Source organism: Leptodactylus fuscus, chromosome 9, assembly GCF_031893055.1.
Source record: "Leptodactylus fuscus isolate aLepFus1 chromosome 9, aLepFus1.hap2, whole genome shotgun sequence".
Taxonomy (NCBI): Eukaryota; Metazoa; Chordata; class Amphibia; order Anura; family Leptodactylidae; genus Leptodactylus; species Leptodactylus fuscus.
In genome coordinates this window covers 83465509-83485270 of record NC_134273.1, presented here as the reverse complement: position 1 = coordinate 83485270, position 19762 = coordinate 83465509, and positions in this window count along the sequence as shown.

Here is a 19762-nt window from a genome sequence, read left to right as displayed (position 1 = left end):
CTGAAAATAGTAGCACCCTGCCCTACGGCAAGGAGCCGGCGCTGAAACGGCGATGGGTGGCCACGCACTTATTTATTAAATTGCTGTGTGTTTTTTGCTGTGTGAACATGCCCTAGAGCCTCTTTCACAGAACTGCAAAATATTGTGGAATCCCACAAGACCAGAAGAAGAAGAGGGAGCAGAGATAACCGATTAGAAGATCAGTCCCATAAACAGAGTGAGGCCTAAGGCCTTCTTCACACCTGAGACAAAACTAAGTGTGAGTCACAAACCGAACAAATGCCGACAACTGTTGAAAGTGTATAACCTTTAAGGTCCTAATTCACATTGGGGAAAAGTCATCTGAACACCCCCAATTTAAAGATTCCTTCTACCAACTATTTTCATCCTTTAATAGTTGCCCCTCCACTGATTCTGGCATAGTTGGAATTTTTTCTCTAGCCCCCACCATTCATGAGCAATCAGTTCTATTAGTTTTGGTTAGACACTCTAATGTCAAGTGAGTGGTGTATGAGCACTCCAGACTGAGAGGTCCAATAAACACAACATCAGAGCTCAGAATCCCACCCCTTACCTGCTCCTGCCTGACCTCACCTACCTGACTTTAGAGAGTTTGCTTAGGATATCAGTCACTAAAACTAACTGCACCCTTCACTCAGGAACGGCGTGGGCTAGAGAAAAGACGCGTCCAGCATCAGGACGTAATATGTGGTGACCCCCTGAAAGCCTAAGGAGGGGAGGGTTACATGAGTACTTACTGCATGGGGGGCCTGTAACAAGGGCACTTACTGTATGGGGGCTTGTATTTGTATGGGAGCCTGCAACACAACAATTACTGTATGGGGGCATATAGCAGGGAGCAGCTATTGTATGGGGGCCTGTAATGGGGACACTTATCATATGGGTGTCTGTAACATGAGCACTTACTGTATGGGGGCCTGTAATGGAGGCATTTACTGTATGGGGACCTGGAACAGGGATAGTATTCTGTATGAGGGCCTGTATTGGAGACAGTATATTGGGACCTATAAAGGGACACTATACCATATGGGGGGATCAGTAAAGGGGGTGTTATACCATGTAGGGATCAATAAAGAGGCAATATACTGTATGGAAGGGATCCGTAAAGAGGTTGTTATACCTTGTGGGAAGAGGGGCCCAGTCAAAAGCTTGCTATGGGCTCAGTTTTAGGCTAGGTTTACATCTGGGGGTTACCCGTGGACCCCATAAGTTATAATGGTGTCTGCTTGGTTTCTGTTTGGTCTCTGCCCAAAAAGGGGTGAAAAATGCAAAGAGAGAAGACCTACTTGCAGCACTTTTCTCTCTGCATTTTTCAAGCTGAGAGAGGAATGGAATCCCCGTATGGAGAGCCAACGCTGGTGTGAACACAGCCTTACCCAGATAGGCCCCTGCACACTGGAGTGTCAGCTTATCTGATCCTATAACAGAAAAATGGAAATCCCAACGGAGATCACATGATCAAAGCCTTTCCAATACGTTGGATATATTTATCTGACCGTCCAATAGTCCTGAATTTGCCGCTCTCAGGCTGTTTAGGGAATTTTACAGGATTCAGGACAGTGACGTTGGTTTAGCAGATGTCACGTGGAGCAATACATCTTTGCGCTGACATGTCTCTGGACATATTGAAGAATGCTCACCTGTGGGTATTGTGGTGTGAGAATCAATTGTCGCAATTTATCACAATGACAGACGACGACCAAATCGTATAATCAGATTAGCGCTTAATGGAAATCTATTATAGGAGCGCCGCTATCGTGTCGTAGAACATGAGAGGACGTATGGCGCTGTCCTGCACATCGCCTGCCGGGGATAGTAATTCTAGATGGTATATTGACCCGCGGCCATTGCTGTATCCTCATTCACATGATTGACTGGGGTCCCAAGTGGTCAGACCCCCATCAGTAAGCAGGTTACCCGCTATCCTGTGGACAGAGCATAACATGTCATCGGAACACCTGGAAACTTTAGAATGCAGCTCTGGATGTGACTGGAGTATAACATGAGCACGAGCTAAATGAAGCAATCTATTTGTAAAATGATTCAGTGTTATGTTGGTTGCGTTCTCATTCTCCCTGCCGCACGGAGGTTACGTTTAACCTGCCGTCCCGTAAGTTCAATGATCTGTAAAGTGTTGACAATTTAACTTGCTTGGAAAAATCCAACAGATGTGACCGTCTCCCTATAAAAGTTATGTCATTTATACAGAGGGGTAATGTGTAACACGGGTTTATGGGAGTTTGGCTACTGTTGTTCTTTAGTTTTTTTCCGGACCCTGACTAAAGTAGCCACGCCCCTCAATGGAGGAGTCAATAGGCCACGCCTCTATTACAGTTGAGCACAATTATTTACATGCTGGTCGTGCGTGTGTTAAATGTAAACCCTTTTACGTTTGTGCCCTTTAATTTCATAATATATGTTTGTGCCACGTTCACGTCACTGCCAGGACGTCCTTCTCATCCTTGGACGGAAAAAGGGACAATAATGGAGCCCAAAGAACCTCATTGACTATAGTGGGGTCTATCAGGTGTCCATTGCATGTTCTTTCCTTTTAAGTGAAATCGTTGGATGAAAAAAATTGAGATTTCTGACAGATCTGTGCCAAATATGAAGGTGGCTTTATAGTTTCTGAAACAGAGCTGCAAATCCTCTGCCTGGACATCCTATTAATATTATAAATGTGAAAGTTTGTGGGTTTGTGAGTTTGGATGTTCGGATGTTTGTTCCTCAATCACGGAAAAAACGCTCGACCAATTTGGCTGAAATTTTCCACAAACATAGTTAATACACCCGATTGCGCAATAGGCTACTTTTCGTCACAATAGCGCACATACGTTTGTGCCAGGACCCCCACAAAACCCAAACTCACATCACCATCTTTGCAATCTCACACACTTTGGACCATAGCAAGCCACAAAATTCATATTGCCCTCTTCAGCCTCGCCCCTAACCCCACACAATCACATATACATATACTTTACCACTTTGCCCCTCACCTTAACGATACTCCAGGAGGCGCTCTATAACGCTCCGGAGCAGCCATGTTTGCCGGCCCCCACCGCTCTGACAATCCACGACACCGCCCACCCATGTCAATACCCCTAGGCGGTCTAATAAATGCAAAAAAAAAAGTTTACAAAAAGTAAAAAAAAATATAAAAAAAATAAATAAAAAGGATTAAAAATTCAAATCACCCCCCTTTCCCTAGAACACATATAAAAGTAGTTAAATACTGTGAAACACATACACGTTAGGTATCTCCACGTCCGAAATCGCCCGCTCTACAAAGATATATAAATATTTTTCCTGTTTGGTAAACGCCGTAGCGGGAAAAATGGTCAAAAGTGCCAAACCGCCATTTTTTCACTGTTTTGATTCTGATAAAAAATTGAATAAAAAGTGATCAAAGCAATAACATTTCCCGAAAATGGTAGAACTACAAAGTACACCCGGTCCCGCAAAAAAAGATGCCCTATACATCCCCGTACACGCACGTATAAAAAAGTTACGGCTGTCAGAATATGGCGACTTTTCTAAAAATAATTTTTTAACACAGTTTGGGTTTTTTTAAGGGGTCAAAATGTGAATAAAACCATATAAATTTGGCATCCCCGGAGTCGTAACGAAACACAGAATACAGGGGACATGTCATTTTGGTTGCACAGTGAACGCCGTAAAACCAAAGCCCGTAAGAAAGTCGCAGAACTGCATTTTTTCTTCAAATCCACCCCATTCTGAATTTTTTCCCTGCTTCCCAGTACATTATATAGAATAAATAATGGTGGCATCATGAAGAAAAACTTGTCCCAGGAAAAATTAAGACCTCATATGACTCTGGGAGCGGAGAAATAAAAAAGTTATGGGGTTTAGACGGAGGGGAGTCAAAAACGAAAATCGAAAAATGCCATCGGCGGGAAAGGGTTAACTTCAAATACTTCTGTCCCAAAGTCACTATGTAAAGTTTCTCACAACACCGTATATATAGCAGCTCAAATACAAAGTAACTGCAACACAAAAGTCTCACGTATTCTCTGAATTACAGCAAAAACAAGATACAAACTTACATTTCATATCCCATCCCTTATACACAGTAGGAAAACCTTACCTGCGCCTGTATATACCCACTGCTACAATCACCGCAGACCAAGTCGTGGGTAACAGCTAGTAGAATATAATGATATAATTCCCTCTGCCTCTAGTCACCACTAGGGGGAGCTCATCTCATATTGTTTTATGAGTTCAATGTATAAACCGAATGCACTAAGCTCATAAGCTCCCTCTAGTGGTGTCTTCAGGAAGCAGAATTGTATGATTGGTATCTACACAGGGGCTTTGGAAATGGATCTCCTGCTAGTAAAACATATTAGGAAATTAATCAGGAGCTATTTCTGTATATGGTAATTATACGGTGCTCAGGGCTGGGCCTTGGTTGTACAAAACAAAGATATTGCTTGGAAAGTTAGTGGGAAAAAAGAACGAGCGGTAGATATAAATAGCCGGCAAGCAATACCAAAACAAGCCACAAGAAAGGCCGTGGAGCTTTGTGTTTTCCATAATTTCCCGGGCAGGATGTGTGGAATCATCACCTTTTATATCAATAATTAACCAGCAAACAACAGTTCTGAGAACACGAGCGCAAGAACAGCATCTCCTGGACATATGCATCAGTGCTCCGACATCAACAAGCTGGAAAATAACCGCGCGTGAGGCTCGCCGAGGGGATCACCATCTGTAGGATTATCACTGGATGGCATGTAGCGGAGACGACCTGGAAGTGATACCGCACCTTCATATCCCTTCCAGTTCTGTAACATCTTAAAGGAACACTCCAGGCAAAGCTGAGGCCTAAAGCAGGAGAGAGTGGAGCTTTACGTGGGGAGTTAAAGGGATTTTCTAGGAGTATAATATTGATGACTTGCAGCGTTGAAGTCCTGGGTTCGAATCCAGGCAAGAACATCTGTATAGAGTTTGTATGTTCTTCCCATTTTTTTTTTTTTATTTTTTTTTTTTGGAGGGGGGGGAGAATACGGGAAGTGAGAAGAAGACACTGCAGACAAAGGCAATGGGAAAACCCCTTTAATTTGTGGTATAGGGGAACATCCAGCTTTCCAGAGACCTGATATCTCAAACTGTGTTATTACAGAATAAAACTGACCAACAGAGTCTATAGAAAACTTGGTGACAACCCTTATAGACAGATTTATATAGGAGACCAAGCTAGATAAAGAGATTACTCAAGATAAAATACTCAATTTCATCACATCATTCCTATTTATATTTAGAAAACCCATCCAGGCCTAGAACTGCTGAGGGTTTGCTACAATATCATTTAGTGTATAGAATGGTCATTAGATAATTAAAGGGGTTCTCCAGGATCTCAAGGTCATTTATACTTAGGACCTATCTATGGTCATAGGGGCAGTGCTGCTCGTGGCCATATACTTGCATATACTGCCAATTTCGAGCGGAAACCCTGGCGGACCCCAATGAGCACCTAGTGTCAATCCATTGTAATTCTGACAACACGCAGAGAAAGGTGAGAGCATGTAAACCTCAATCTGCACCTGTATGTTCCAAAAAAACCCACTTTTTTGCATTAAACAACTCACCTGAAGACCCTGACCTGACCTCTCCTGCCATAGCCTTAAGGACCAGACACACTTCAAGAAACCAAAGAGATAATACTAGAATAGTGTAAACAGGGATGGCAATCTGAGTTTCTGGTAATTGGTTGCTAATGAATGACCTGCAGTAAATCTAAGGCCAAAATAAGAGTCATAAACACAGAGACAAAGATCTAGTGATGTCATCAGTGACATCAGAGGCCCTGAGCCAAGATAAGGGGCAGAAAAATCAAATATTGCTTGGGTGGGCAATAGGGTTGTGAGGTGTTGGGAGTCATGCTGGTCCACAAAATAAAGCCTTATTACTAGGTTCACACTAATAATAATAATAATAATAATACATTTTATTTCTATAGCGCCAACATATTCCGCAGCGCTGTACAATTTGTAGGGTTCAAATACAGACAGATACATAACAAGGAACGTCATTTCACACAATGGGACTGAGGGCCCTGCTCACAAGAGCTTACAATCTATGAGGTAGCAGGGGCGGCATTGCTTATTCAGGGGTCAGACAATTTTGTAATAGAGGTGACTGTCATTACACAAACATAAAACTTTATGAGCCGTCACCAGTCGTGTCCTGTAACATGTGGATGATGCTTGGAACTATAAAGTTAGCCTGAAATGGCCTCATATCATGTGGGGTAATGTGGGAGCGGGGACAGAGGAGGGTTAAATTTTGGGGATTCTGATTATAGCACGGAAGGGTTTACATTAGGAATTGTGATAGGCCTGTCTGATAAGATGTGTCTTTAGTTTGCGTTTGAAGCTGTAGAAATTAGGAGTTAATCTGATTGTCTGGGGTAGAGCATTCCAGAGAAGTGGTGCAGCTCGGGAGAAGTCTTGTATACGAGCGTGGGAGGTTCTGATTATAGAGGATCATTTCTCCATTGTTTGGATTCATTGGGGAAGAAGCGGACCACTGAAACAGAAGTTACATATAGATTTACAAAACCACCGCAGTTTTAGAAATTGCAGCATGTTATTTCTACCTACAGAAACGCCGGCAGTTTCACCTTAGGTATAATGGAAGCAGAAAGTCTACAGAGGAAAACTCTTCTGTGAAAAGCACTATGGGTATAAACCACGATGCTTTGCTGCCACAGTTCCAGCAGTGCATTTTTGGTATAGATTTTTTTTTTCTTGTTGTGGTGGCCCTTGATATAGGAAAGCACAGTCTATTGTCATATAGCAGAGGCTCTGTCAGGTGAATAGAGACCTATAGATACAGTTCTGTATATGCCGTATACATAGTGAACAGCTGTGTGCACTTCTCCCAGGTCCCGGCCGTGTCTATGGTCAGCACAAAGACTTTCTCAGGAGAGCCATTAGATAACTTTTCCACTGCGGCCTCATGTTGTTGCTTTTGGCAGACTTCACCAGTGTTATGTAACTGGCGGCCTATCGGTCAGCACAATAACAGGAGTGACATTGTACGGGGATCTAATAATAATATAATGGCTGCTCGGGTCACTATAGTGTCTGCCAAGATATGTGCCCAAGATATCAGGACACGATCGGCCTGTTCATTCTCCAAATAAAGAGTCAGAGGACGTATTACTATAGAATTTGCTATACAATGGAAAGAATATAGGCGGCCGTGTTGTATGAAATATTGGAATATGTCCGCCATGTGGGAGGAGCCACAGCGTCATCTTTAGCATGCTGTTTAGAATAGGACAACTGATCCAGTTCTTAAAGGGACGGTCTAGTTTAGAAAATGAATTATCATACTGCCTGATAATAGTGGGGGGTCCTTGGCCAGAGTGAAGAGAACTCACTGGAGGACCCGTCCTGTATTACACAGAAAGCCCATTGATGTGAATGGACACTATGTAATAATTCTTTTCTCCTGTGGTGGCGCTGCAGGGAAATTGTTCAGTTGCAATACCGAATATAGCCTGCGGAGGCTTTTCCTATCTCTGGACAGCCCATAGAAGGGACTCCCCTAACTAGGACCCCTCTGTTACAGCTTCTTCACACGACAGGGTTTGATGGCCATGTGCTAACCATTTTATTAACAGCCAGCACAACCCCTTTCTAAATATAGGATCTATTCACATGACCGTCTTGTGACTGATCCCTTGGTGAAAGGTAATTTTGCTAAACCATAAATATAGGTACATATCATGGGTTTATGCTTTAGATGGTCCTATTTCATTGTCCAGCCTGAGCCACTTGTTTTATGAATATAATGCCAGAACGCCGGTGGAAACTGACACAGAGACTGAAAGGAACATCTAGGATAATACTTAATGGAGGATAATAGTCCGGCATTGGATCTTCCATCTACAAACAATTTCTAAATATAATTACGGCACAAATAAAGTGTTGCGTATTCACCCCCGATACCCTCAATGACATCCCAGGTCAGAAACCTATTGACGTGGCCCCTCCTAACCTCCAATTGTGGTGGAGGTCTTACAAGGAGACAGATGGCTTGTGAAGGGGGACAGACATGAAAAGGAAATATCAGCAAGACAAAGGATCCATTAGGATCAATAATGTATCTTCAGACTCCATTTCCTGTGAGCCCCAGCTGGAGACGTCCCCCGGGAGGCAGAGACATAAAAATAAGCCCTGCGTAGAAAACAAATCTGACTATAAGGATGCTGAGAGCACGTGCATGGAGGATGGGCCCAGGGCACGTCAAAGACCCATAGCACCAATGCATATAGCAACCTTTAGGCAGAGCTTTGCATAAGGCTGGGTTCACACAGCAAGGGCGGCACGTTCGCATTCTTATATAGATGTATGATTTTTTTTTCTTAGAAACAGCGCCACACATGTTTACTGGCTGTGACTGGTATTGCAGCATAGCCTCATTGCAATTTATAGGGCTACGCTGCCATACCAGACACAACTTGTGGGGGGCATAGACAGTAAACGGAGCAATAACGTAGGGGAATAAGTGGCTTTTAGGCACCTCTTTGCTTTGGGGCATAGAAAAGGATCATATGGGATTTACATATGTTAGATTGAAGGTGGATCCCGCTTTAAGGAGAATGCTAGGACGATGACTGTCCTGGTTCCAGGTTATAGGAATGTTACCGTCTGTGTATATTCCAGGTGATACTATGATCTGGGAGATCAGGCGGCTACCGTGATTTTCCGGTTCGGTGACTCTCGTGAGTAGAACATGTAGACAACACCTGAATTGTTAGACCAGCCCCTACTCTTATATTAAAGAACATCAAAGTGTCCGACGTCAGGGAGATTCGTCATACATAGTAATGAAAATATGAAGAATATATGGGGAAAAAAGCAGGAAAACCACAGTGACTCAATAACCCTTCTCCCGGCTTTGGGATATAGAGGTTTATAGGATTGGGATCAGGATTTCTGGGTAAAAAGCAGAGTAAATCCTGACAGAACTCCTAGGAGAGACAGTAAGAGTCCTCGTGATTCCCGCCCATACAGTGATTGAGAGTCAGAATCCTGGTATCCAGCACACAGTCATAGATAGCCTTCTGTGTGCGCAGACTGATACAGGGAGAGCTGTCAATCATCCTGTGTGGGCGGAGTAAGCAGGACTCTCACTGTCTCTCCAAGGAGTCTTGGCAGTCTTGTTACTCTGCTTTTTACCCAGAAATCCTTCTCCTAATCATATAAACCTATACATCACAGAGCTCAGCTTCTCTCCGCTATCATATAATCTATATATCACAGAGCTCAGCTTCTCTCCTCTATCATATAATCTATATATCACAGAGCTCAGCTCCTCTCCTCTATCATATAATCTATATATCACAGAGCTCAGCTCCTCTCCTCTATCATATAATCTATATATCACAGAGCTCAGCTTCTCTCCTCTATCCTATAACCCTATATATCACAGAGCTCAGCTTCTCTCCTCTATCCTATAACCCTATATATCACACAGCTCAGCTTCTCTCCTCTATCCTATAACCCTATATATCACAGAGCTCAGCTTTTCTCCTCTATTACATAACCCTATATATCACACAGCTCAGCTTCTCTCCTCTATCCTATAACCCTATATATCACACAGCTCAGCTTCTCTCCTCTATCTTATAACCCTATATATCACACAGCTCAGCTTCTCTCCTCTATTACATAACCCTATATATCACAGGGCTCAGCTTCTCCCCTATATCATATAACCCTATATATCACAGAGCTCAGCTTCTCTCCTCTATTACATAACCCTATATATCACAGAGCTCAGCTTCTCTCCTCTATCCTATAACCCTATATATCACACAGCTCAGCTTCTCTCCTCTATTACATAACCCTATATATCACAGGGCTCAGCTTCTCCCCTATATCATATAACCCTATATATCACAGAGCTCAGCTTCTCTCCTCTATTACATAACCCTATATATCACAGAGCTCAGCTTCTCTCCTCTATCCTATAACCCTATATATCACACAGCTCAGCTTCTCTCCTCTATCCTATAACCCTATATATATCACAGAGCTCAGCTTCTCTCCTCTATCCTATAACCCTATATATCACAGAGCTCAGCTTCTCTCCTCTATCCTATAACCCTATATATCACAGAGCTCAGCTTCTCTCCTCTATCCTATAACCCTATATATCACAGAGCTCAGCTTCTCTCCTCTATTACATAACCCTATATATCACAGAGCTCAGCTTCTCTCCTCTATCCTATAACCCTATATATCACACAGCTCAGCTTCTCTCCTCTATCTTATAACCCTATATATCACAGAGCTCAGCTTCTCTCCTCTATTACATAACCCTATATATCACAGGGCTCAGCTTCTCCCCTATATCATATAACCCTATATATCACAGAGCTCAGCTTCTCTCCTCTATTACATAACCCTATATATCACAGAGCTCAGCTTCTCTCCTCTATCCTATAACCCTATATATCACACAGCTCAGCTTCTCTCCTCTATTACATAACCCTATATATCACAGGGCTCAGCTTCTCCCCTATATCATATAACCCTATATATCACAGAGCTCAGCTTCTCTCCTCTATTACATAACCCTATATATCACAGAGCTCAGCTTCTCTCCTCTATCCTATAACCCTATATATCACACAGCTCAGCTTCTCTCCTCTATCCTATAACCCTATATATATCACAGAGCTCAGCTTCTCTCCTCTATCCTATAACCCTATATATCACAGAGCTCAGCTTCCCAGTGATGTATCAGCGCAGAAGGGAGAAGTTGAACCCTCCCTATAAATGATTTCACCATTATTGCAGTTCACACACATATACAGTATATATATCCATCTGTGCATTATTTCTGTTCACACTGCGCAGTTTCCTTGCTATCTGGTATAATAGGATTCGGCGTTTACCCTTGAGGTGACCTTCTTTGCTTCAGACCAGTAAACAGTGGGTTGCAGATGTTGATGACAGGGCAGTTCTGTCTCCTTCTGCCCTCATCATTACAATATAGGAATGTTCTTGGAGTGACACAGATTTCTCATAAGGAATGAGTAACTGCGTGTTCAGACCCTCCTTCTCCTTCTGTATGTTATTATATCAGTTCCAGTCATGTCTGTACTGCATCATATGGAGGACGGAGACATCTGGAGTTTCTGGTGCTGCCTCCTGCTCTGTGTGGCCCCTTGGGCCCATTTGAGAAGTATAAGGCATACACAGATCACAGCCATGGCGCTGGCATCTGCCCGGGTTTGCCTGGTGCTGATGTTGGGCATGAGATGAGCTGATGAGCCTGCGGCGTGAGCTTTGCTTTGGCTTTCCACTGCAGGATTCACAGGGCTGGTATTTGGAGTGGAATCCAAGTCAGAAGACCGCATCAAATTCCTCTGCAAATTACAGAGTGAACCTAGTCTAAGATATGTGTGCCCTGATCTAAGGAGGGGAATAGAAGCAAATGCAAATGTCTGCTCACTGTTATTGGAAACTGTCAACATGCTTGTTATCAGACACTCCGCCACTAGGTCAGCCAGGGGGGAAAGGTAACGGTTAAGAGAGGTGAGTTGTAGGAATATGGCAAGTAACCTTCTTTGTGGCCCCCACACTGTATAAATATTACATTTATGGCCCACACATTATACCTATTCTTCATGTCCTTGTGGCCCCACATAGTATAGATGCCCCCTTTGTGGCTCCACGTATAATAATATCTGCTCCTCGTGGCCCCTATACGTTATAGATGTCCCCGTTGTGGTCCCACACGTTATAATACCCGCTCCTTATGGTCCCTATAGATTACAGATTTCCCCTTAGTGACCCTTATACAGTATAGATGTCCCCGTTGTGGCCCCACACGTTATAATACCCGCTCCTTATGGTCCCTATAGATTACAGATTTCCCCTTAGTGACCCTTATACAGTATAGATGTCCCCGTTGTGGCCCCACACGTTATAATACCCGTTCCTTATGGTCCCTATAGATTACAGATTTCCCCTTAGTGACCCCTATACATTATAGATGTCCCCGTTGTGGCCCCACAAATAAAAGTAATACTCACCTCGCCCCGGAGTCCACCCCAATCTCTTTGGCTTGGAAGCAGCTACTTCACCATCATACTTAACTCTACCTACACTTGAGGATACAAATAAAGTTGAGATCAGGACATACCGCCCACTGCCTGAACTAGCACCCAAAATTTGGGACTGTCCTGCTGAATCCAGGATGGTTGGTAGGTATGAAGCAGATCACCCGGTGACAACCCAAATAGACTCCCCTCTCTACGGCAGATCTGTGATGCCCATGATAAGAATGGGCAGTTCTCTTCACTGTCTGTGGTTGATCCATTTTTCACAACCATGAAAAAAGTAGGTTTTTTTTCTATGCTTTTCTGCATTTTTTTTCTCGGACTCATAGACTTGCATTGGTTTAACATATCTGTATCAGTGAAATAAAAAAGGATATACTTCTATTTTTCAGAATCCATGACAAATAAAGGAGATGTCTGAATAGGTCAATCGGTATGTCCTCGACAAAAAATGTGACCGACACGTATATGTGAAATAGGGCCTAAGCCAAGACTTTTTGTACCATCTATTTCTGTCCTGTCTCACCTTCCTGATCAAAGACCTTCCCCCCATGTCGCATATGAATGAAGAATACTGCTCCTCCTTATCAGCTAGGGTCTTACTATTTATGGCAGTCTGAGTTTATTTTTCATTTACACTTCACTGTGGTATGAGCCCCATTGTCCCCACTGCCAGTAACCTTCTGTAAGAGATACCTGAGGAACTCCCAGTCCTTTAAACAATAGATATTTAGCATATAGATGAGATACATTCCAAGGAGTAACCCCAACCCCTCCCCTGCGCCCACTAAGGCATCTAACGAAAATACCATGGTAAGCCCCATTCACGTCTCTGCCCCGCCTCCTTACGGGATTTCCATTCCCCTCTCCACATGAAAAAAAATTCAAATTTTTCGCCTACTTTGTGCAGAAACCGAACAGAAACCACACGGACCCTTTTATACTCTATGCCATCCGTGGGTTTCCTAAGATAACCTCTTCTTTATGGTTCAGCGGACCCCCTGAAACGGAAACCCATGCGCAGATGTGAATCGGGCTTTATACTATATATTACACGTATCATAAGGTTTTCATTGTTTAAAACCTGTATTTCTTACACCAGCAGTGAGTGCAGCTCTGAAGTATAAGGACCCGTTTACATGGGGCGCGGATGGCGGATTTTGGTCCTGATTCTGATGCAGGAAACCGCATCAGAATATGGCCAATATCCGCCTGGTAACCGCTTTGTTAGGACACAGTCTGGGGATGAATGGGTTAAATGACTCCATTCACCAAACACTCAGAGGAATTTTGAGGGGAGATCAGACCTTGAATGACTCACATCATCTCAGTTTACTTTAACACAAAGCAAATTCTGCTTCACCACAGATCTGAGATGTTTATCTGTCCTTATAGGAAAAGATCTCCAGTCCTTAAACACACAAACACATGTTCCTGTGCTTTACTGCAGCACTGTAATGAGGAAAACATTTGCTTCCAGGCCATGGGGAACTGAAGGTTTACAAACAAACAGAGGCTTTAATGGCCGTCACCCTATATATGTGTACTTTGTGTTATACTCCTCACCACCTTCAGACTAAAGCCCCACGTGCCGTCCCGCAGCAAGAAACGTTGCTGGGAAAACTGCAGCAGCAACGCATCACGGTGATCCCGTAGTACTTTTTACATTACACCTATAGGCTGGGGCCCCACGGGACGTAAACGCCGCAATTTGCCTGCAGCGGAGACGTTGCGGGAAAAATCATGGCGTTTTATAGTGCAAGCCAAGGGGATGGCGAATCCCATGCCCACTTAGTGGTAGAAATTGCATCGTGTACACGCTGCGATTTGCAAAGCCGTTGCGGCTTTGCAAATTGCAGCATGTCAATTATATCTTGGGAAACGCCGGCGGCTTTCCCGTAGATATAATGTTAAGAGAAAGTCCGCAGAGGAAAACACTGTGAACTTTCTCTTAAAAGCGCTGCGGAAAGAACCGCAATGCGTTCACGGACCGCGGGGCCTTAGCCATAGGGAAACCACTGGCGTCTCCATAGGGATAATTGACATGCTGCGATTTGCAAAACTGCAACGGTTTTGGAAATCTCTGTGTGTACACAGCTCGTAATTTAACGCAAAGTAGGAATGGGAGTCGCTAGAATCCCATACCCTCTTTGCTGTGACTGTAAAATGCTGTCGTTTTTTCCACTACGGGTGAACCGCAGCGTTTCCACCACGTAGGGCCTCGGCCTTAAGATCTCCGCTTGCTGAAAGCCTCCATTTCCATATGTAGTTTTTTTTTCAGAATCCATACCAAAAAATGTGTCATCTGTGTGCACGGGCTTATTCACACGTCAGTGTTTGCCGTCCCCTATGATTTCCATAACCATCATATGGACCCACTGGATTTCTATGGGGGTTATATGAGCCCCACATGGCGTAAAGGTCACAGTTTGGCACTGTATAATCATTGCAAAGTGGATTCTAGCGAATCCCATCCACACATTGCAGAAAAATCCCATTAAACACATTCTCAGCCCCAGAGAGTAGGATGGGTTCCCCGCCCTATAACATGTACTTGCCGTCCTTTACACATAGCCCTTGCAGCGGTTTGATGTTTCATCCCTGTGTGTCTTGTTCTCTTGTACTTTTGACTCCTGTCTGGGAGACTTTCTAAAGTTTTGTTGATCGATTCCCTGCCCTGTCTGGAATGTGCGGCTGCTATAGACGTATAAAAGTGCTGGATACTGACTAGAGCCAGAGACCTGACATAATTCACACATGACTGGATCTGATGACAGGAGGCTCTGTTTTGTTTGGGCAATTATTATGATCCCTAGGCCCCACATAGCGAGAAAAAAAAAAAAACACTTCAGAAAAAAACCACGGCAGAAACTCATCGCGGTATGTTCACCGGCGTTTCTCATTGCAGTTTCAGGGTGAGGCCTCACGTCGCAGAAACGCAGCTTTTTTTGTTGCTGATTTTTCTGATCTTTATGAAAAAAATCAGCTGGACGAAAAAACCAGTGTCTCTGTCTCCCATTGAAATCAACAGAGACTGGTTTCAGGCAGAAGTTGGAACTGGTTTTCAGAAGAAATCCACCTCAAATTCAGTGCCAAATTTTGGTGAGTGAGAATCTCCTAGAACTGCATGTATAACGTCACTTTTACTGAAGCCAAAATTGACCATGGAGCCCCAATCTAAGGCTGGACACAAGCGTTAGGACATGATGGCCGCCTGACTGAGGATGGATTGTTTGGAAGCAAAGTGAGTCTGTACAAGTTGGCTGAAGATTTACTAAAAGCTTCAGATCACAACAAACTGATTTGTCAAAAATTTCCAGCGTGGCTGACCTGTCAGAAGTCTACCCTTGGCCAGCCATTAACACACATTCACAACATGTCCGCGTTACATTTCCATCCATTCATCAACCAATATGGCTGAATTGGCCATTTCGGCCACAAATATCTATTATGCACGGCAGGCTCCATATAGACGACCATGTGCTCTGTATAGGTCCGTGAAAAACCGAACAGATGGCACACGGGTAGCTTCCATGTACCCCTGTGTTCTCCAAGGACCTATACACTTCATTGTATGAGCCTGGACAAGGATACAAGATGTCCTGAAGTCAGTGCCCATGAAAAACACGAGAGTGTGTAAAAAATTAGTCTGTATCCACTGACAGTAAGCAGAGATCTTGAAAATGGTGAAGACTTGAAGCAATATCTGTAAGACTGAAGAAAATGAAGAAGACGCAGTGTTAGTCAACATAATGTAAGGAACAGCTGGAGAGGAATCGCCCTTGTATAAGGTCCCCGCAGCATCACAGCACATGATTCACAATCTCGCCGGACCCCCACCCCCCTCCAAACCACTCTCCCCAGGCAATTTGTTTTTCTTCATTCTGTCTGCTCAGGAAGTGTTGACTAATTTTATCTGAATTATTGATTTGCTTCCCTCCTGGACCACTTAGCACTGGCTGTTCTCTCTAAAGGTTGCAGGATGTGTCAGCTTTCATTGCCGCAACAGAAACTTATATACTCGCTCACGTATAGATTATACAATAGGGTATCTATCCATATGTATTTCTCTCCTACCTATCGCATATCTATCTATCTATCTATCTATCTATCTATCTATCTATCTATCTATCTATCTGTCTGTCTGTCTGTCTGTCTGTCTGTCTGTCTGTCTGTCTGTCTGTCATCTATCTATCTATCTGTCTGTCATCTATCTATCTCTCTCTATCTCTCATACTGCACCCCCTATAGCTATACCTCTCCATCCATCCATCCATCCATCCATCCATCCATCCATCCAGTCCCATTCTGATCCAAAATCAATGCATATAAAGGCCTATTCACATGGCATAAATGAAGAAGCATTGAGTTGACTTCCACCTCAGATTCCTCTCCATTTTCCAGCCCTCCAGTCAAAGACAAAGCACATTTTCGTCTCTCTGCCGCAGCTTTCGCTCACGGATAAGCTCCAGATAAACGCCAAGTGTCTTTCTCTTTGGAAAGATCAAGCCGGGTCCTTTTTTTTCCCATCGTTCTGCATTGATCTCTGCCCCCATTGAATCCCACTGGGTGGAATTTGGTGCTAATTTTGAGGCGGAATCCGAAATTCCTCCATACAGACATACCCTAATGGAAGCTATTTATGTGTCCATAATCTTTTGGGTTCCCACAACCAACACTGAGGAATCTATTAGGACCTTAATGTGTTCTTATTATGGTCACAAATGTCATCCCTACTGGTGGTCAAACTACCCGACACATCCCGGTCTGAAGGAGGCCTAGGACCAATTTTCTCTTATGTAGTGGAGGGGTCTTTGGACCCCTCAAACATGAAGTCCCAGGTGTGACTACTGCCTCTGCACCTCTTATAGCTACACCCTTGTGTCTGTCTGTCTATCTATCTATCTCCTATCTATCTATCTATCTATCTATCTATCTATCTATCTATCTATCTCCTATCTATCTATCTATCTATCTATCTATCTATCTCCTACCTATCTATCTATCTATCTATCTATCTATCTATCTATCTATCTATCTATCTATCTATCTCCTACCTATCTATCTATCTATCTATCTATCTCCTATCTATCTATCTATCTATCTATCTATCTATCTATCTATCTATCTATCTATCTATCTATCTATCTATCTATCTCAAAATGTACAATACTGCCATAGTGCTAGGCTGATATTATGTAGAAATCTGTAATAAGGTTATATAGACCGGTATAATACTGACCACATGTCTTATGCTAGGTTTACTCTAGTGTACGAGTCTCCTTTCTTCAGCTTTGCTTGGAAACCTGAAAAACGGAAACCCTGTCTGCTTAAAAACCGGTTACCCATGGAAATCCACAGATCCTATAGACTATAATGGGGATGTCTGGGGTGGATTCTGCCGCTGAATTGGCTGTGGTGAGATCGCACAGGATGCTTCTTTATTTTCAACGTCCTCCAAACAAGAGGCGCCTGTCCCTGCCTCCCATTAAAAACAATAGTTGGCAGATTCCACCCGGAATCACGCCGTGTGAACTTGGCCTGTTTGTTTCTGCAGAACGGCGCTGCACGTGTCATGGCTATAATATGGTGCAAACCCAAAGAGCTCGGGGCTTCCCTACTGGCTCCTGACGTCAGGGCGCCTTGGCATACACGCAATGGAAAGTTCTTGATAGATTAACATATTCTTTTATAGAGGGTTGCACAACTGGAATGTAAACAATGCGGCGATTGTACACGCCGTTACCGGGACATATTTTACCAGTGGAATGTAATAAAAAGCTCGTCATGAGTCACATGAATGCCAGAAATAAATCAAACAATAATAAGAAGTTGTAACCAGGGAACGCTATTGTGTTTTTGTGCATGGTCATAGTACGGGCGGCCATTTTGTGGTTGGACTAATATTTATGGGCAGTACGGAGCCGACTGGGTGCCGCGCGCTACAACTGTAAACACAAATCAGGAACATCCCAAAATTGTCCTCGTTATCCATAGCAACCAATCACAGCAAAGCATTTATTACTGTTTTCTATGGGAAATAAAGCGGGATCTGAATCTAACACAAAAATTGAGGGCTCCCGACCCTCATCTGAATAGAGAGGGGCACAGCTCTCCCCATTCACCTTGAAGCCCCATTGGAAAAAAAAAAAATCAAGGCAAATGTTCCACTGATTTTGCAGTGTGAATTGAGTCTCAGGATAGGTTCACTCACCGAAACCTGCAACGTGGGGTCTCCGCCTAAAGGACACAGTGTGAACCCATCCTTATGGGAATGAAGAGAACATCTCAGGCCAAGTTCACATCTGCGTCAGTCATCTGAAATTGTGAATAACAAAGTCCTGCATGACTCTTGTGCGACAATAGGACGAAGAAAACAACAAATACCCGATAGACCCCAAAATATAGTCAATGGGGTGACTCGGGAACCATTGCTGCACAACATAGAACAAATCAGTCTATTGTTAATCTGTTTTTCTGGTCTTACAATAGACTAGAAGTACCGATTAAACAATCCAAATGTGAGTGCACCCCTGGCCTGACCTTCTCCATAGACTTGAATCACACATGCCAAGTCCTATCGTGATTCACTCTTTGCATCTCCAGTCTTCAAGGGGTTGTATTCGTGTGACACAGACGGGAGATGGACTCCTAGTATCATAGATAGGAGTCCTGCTCTCCCAGCAGGATATTCAGACCCATAAATATGGACTGACTTTCAAGGACGAAACTTGTCATGTGAATGGCCTCTTAGTCAATCCTGCTCAATGCAGATCTGGCTGTTTGACTTAGCAGATGTGAGCTGGTTATAGCCAAACATGTAATAGTTCTTGAAACGTAGTATTATATGCATAGGTGAATGTGCAGGTTCTGACTGGACCTCCTTCTAGGAAATCCACATGGTGTATATAGGTGTATCCTCCTTGGGAACATAGGTTTATTTCCAATAGAACAGATACTAATCTTTAAAGGGATTCTACCACTAAAACGCTGTTTCTGCTTTAGACGTCGGAATAGCCTTTAGAAAGGCTATTCATCTCTTACCTTTAGACGTGGTCTCCGCCGCGCCGTTCCTTAGAAATACAGTTTTTTACCGGTATGCTAATGAGTTCTCCGCAGCAATGAGGACGGGCCCCAGCGCTCAAACGGCAATAGGGGCGTCCCCACTGCTGCCCGAGACCCTCTACAGTGACGCCTTCTTCACCTGCATCCTCCCCTTCTGTCTTCCTTCATCAGCTCTGACGCCTGCGCAGTCGGCTCTGCCAGCGAGACCCTGGTAGAGCAGACTGCGTATGCCGGCCGGCGGCCATATTTTCGAGGCCGCAAGGCAAGACTGCGCAAGCGTCAGAGCTGACGAAGAAGGAAGACGACAGAGAAGGGGAGGATGCAGGTGAAGAAGAAGGCGTTGCAGGAGAGAGGGTCTTGGGCAGCAGTTGCAGTTTGAGCGCTGGGGCCCGCCGTCATTGCTGCGGAGAACTCATAGAATATCGGTAAAAAAACGGTATTTCTAAGGAACTGCGTGGCGTTGACCACATCTAAAGGTAAGAGACAAATAGTCTTTCTAAAGGCTATTCCGACGTCTTAAGCAGAAAAAAAACTGTGTTTCAGTGGTAGAATCCCTTTAAAAATGTATTT